Raw genomic sequence first — 2,885 nt, forward strand, 5'->3', positions numbered from 1 at the left:
TAGTAGGTTGGCTCTACAAGATATTACAATAAAACATTTACAAATAATATAATATCTGATGCAATAACTAATTGAACATGTTGGCTTAATGCATTTACAACAATAATAAATCATCTCCATAGCGTGCCATGTTGATCTGGAAAACATAAACTTGCTGGTGTAACCCTAGATAACCTAGACCTATTTGCTGGTAAAAGCAAATATGCAAATAAGAATATACCAATGATTATTACTTCAAAGAAAGGTGTCCACATGATGTCTTCGACATTACCAGGTGTCTTCCATGTCAATGCAGGTATCGGTGAACATTATATCCTACCAGTTAACAATATACCGATGACTGTTTTGAATAGTTTACTAATTTTTGATGAACGTTGCTAGATCTCCAAAGTAGGTGTATTTAGTAGGTGTTGACATCAATGACAAAACCATACCAAAATACCAACAATCTCCCCCTTTGGCATTGATGGCAACACAAGATGGAAAAACCATCAAAGTGCCAAAACAAAAATGCCAAGTACAGAAACCAATTCTCCCCCTGGGAGTAATTACACCAAATTCTCATACCAATCTCTCATCAAAAAGATAATGAATTTTTAAATATATCTTTCCTTAATGTTTTTCCATATATTTCCATATATCTCTCCCTCTTTGACATCAAATGCCGAAGTCACAAGAGGTCAAGTTCATACAAAATACCAATCAATTCAATATACCAACTACTCCCCCTGAGAAGTAGCTTCCTCATCAAATACCGGAATAAAAGATTTGTCCATTTAATTCTGCCAGTTGATGACAATCATCAACTGTCTAAGTCTCTATCGGTGGAGGTAAGACTCCAAGCTGATCTCTGAGATACTCAAAAGTTTCCTTAGGTAAAGGTTTTGTAAAAATATCTGCAAGTTGTTCTTTAGTATTCACATAAACCAGTTTTATTTCCTTTTCTTCAACTTTTTCCCTTAGAAAATTTTGTTTGATAGAAACATGTTTTGTTTTAGAATGTAATACTAGATTCTTAGATATGTCAATTGCTGCAGTGTTATCACAATATATAGTAATAGGTTCCTTACATTTTACCTTTATGTCTTTCAACATTTGCTTAAGCCAAAGTACCTATGTACAGTTTGTTGCTGCTATAACATATTCTGATTCTGTTGTTGATAAAGATGTACAACTCTATTTCTTACTTAGCCAAGAAACTAATCTCTTCCCAAGAAAGAATGCTCCTCCAGTGGTGCTTTTCCTATCATCCACATCTCCTACCCAATTTGCATCTGTGTATGCATATAGATCAAAATTTTCATCTTTAGGATACCATAATCCAAGATTTGCTATGCCTTGTAAGTACCGGAAAATCCTTTTTACTACTAATTCATGATTTTCCCTAGGATTACTCTGAAATCTAGAAACTATACATACTGAATTCATAATATCAGGTCTGGTTTGTGTCAAATACAGTAAACCTCCTATCATAGATTTGTATCTAGTTGGATTGATAGGTGTAGCTTCATCCCTTTGAGATAATTTGTCATTTGTAGTCATAGGTGTGCTTACCGGTTTAGAGTTTTCCATCCCAAATTTCTTAAGTTGTTCTTTCAAGTATTTAGATTGACTCAAAAATATGCCTTTATTAGCTTGTAAAATTTGCAATCCTAAAAAGAATTTTATTTCTCCAATCATAGACATTTCAAATTCATGCTGCATTTTAAGAGAAAATTCTTTGCATAAACCATCTTCTCCTCCAAAGATTAGTTACTTTGTAATATAAATTGCTATCTACATTTCCTTTAGTAAAACCAATTTTTAAAAGATACTTATCCAATCTTGCATACCAGGCTCTTAGAGCTTGTTTTAGTCCATACAGAGCTTTTCTTAATCTACAAACCATATCATTGTTATCTATCAAAGAAAATCCATTAGGTTGTTCAATATAAACTTCTTCTTCAAGATCTCCATTCAAAAATGCACATTTAATATCCATTTGATAAACTTTGTAATCCTTGTGAGTTGCAAAGGCCAAGAATAATCTAACTGCCTCAATTCTGGCTACTGGTGCAAAGGTTTCATTGTAATCAACTCCCTCTTTCTGAGAATATCCCTTACACACTAGTCTTGCTTTATTCCTGACAACCTTACCATCTTCATTGAGTTTGTTTTTAAATACCCATTTGGTTCCAATTACATTTTTATTTTCAGGCCGGGGAACTAATGTCCAAGTATCATTTTTCTCAATTTGTCCTAATTCTTCTTCCATAGCTTTAATCCAGAATTTATCTTCACATGCCTCATTGATAGATAATGGTTCAATTTGAGAAATAAGACATACCTCTTCATTTGCCAATCTTCCTCTTGTCACGACTCCTTTAAATTTGCTTCCAATTATCTGATCTTCAGAATGATTCAGTCTTACATACTGGGGTGTCTTAGTCTATTGATGTTCTTCAATTACTGTGGTATCCTCTGATGACACCGGAGTAATTGGATCATCATTCTGTACTAGTAGATTTTCTGTTGGTTCATTTGTCATCATTTCTATTACCGGTTCAGAGTCTATATACCTTGAAGTTCCTCTGAATTGTTCATCAATCTTTACATTTGTACTCTCAACAATTTTTTGTAGTCTTTTATTAAAACATCTATAAGCTTTACTCTTAGATGAATAACCAAGAAATATTCCTTCATCACTTCTAGGATCAAACTTGTCAATATACTCATCTCTTCTAATATAACATTTACTTCCAAAAATTTTGAAATACTTAAGAGTGGGAGTATTACCAAACCATAGTTCATGAGGGGTCTTACCAGTTTCACCTTTGATGTGAACTTTGTTGAATGTATAGACAACAGTGCTTACTGCCTCTCTCTAGTACACATGTGGTAGATTT

This window comes from Cryptomeria japonica, chromosome 4, assembly GCF_030272615.1.
Source record: "Cryptomeria japonica chromosome 4, Sugi_1.0, whole genome shotgun sequence".
Classification (NCBI taxonomy): Eukaryota; Viridiplantae; Streptophyta; class Pinopsida; order Cupressales; family Cupressaceae; genus Cryptomeria; species Cryptomeria japonica.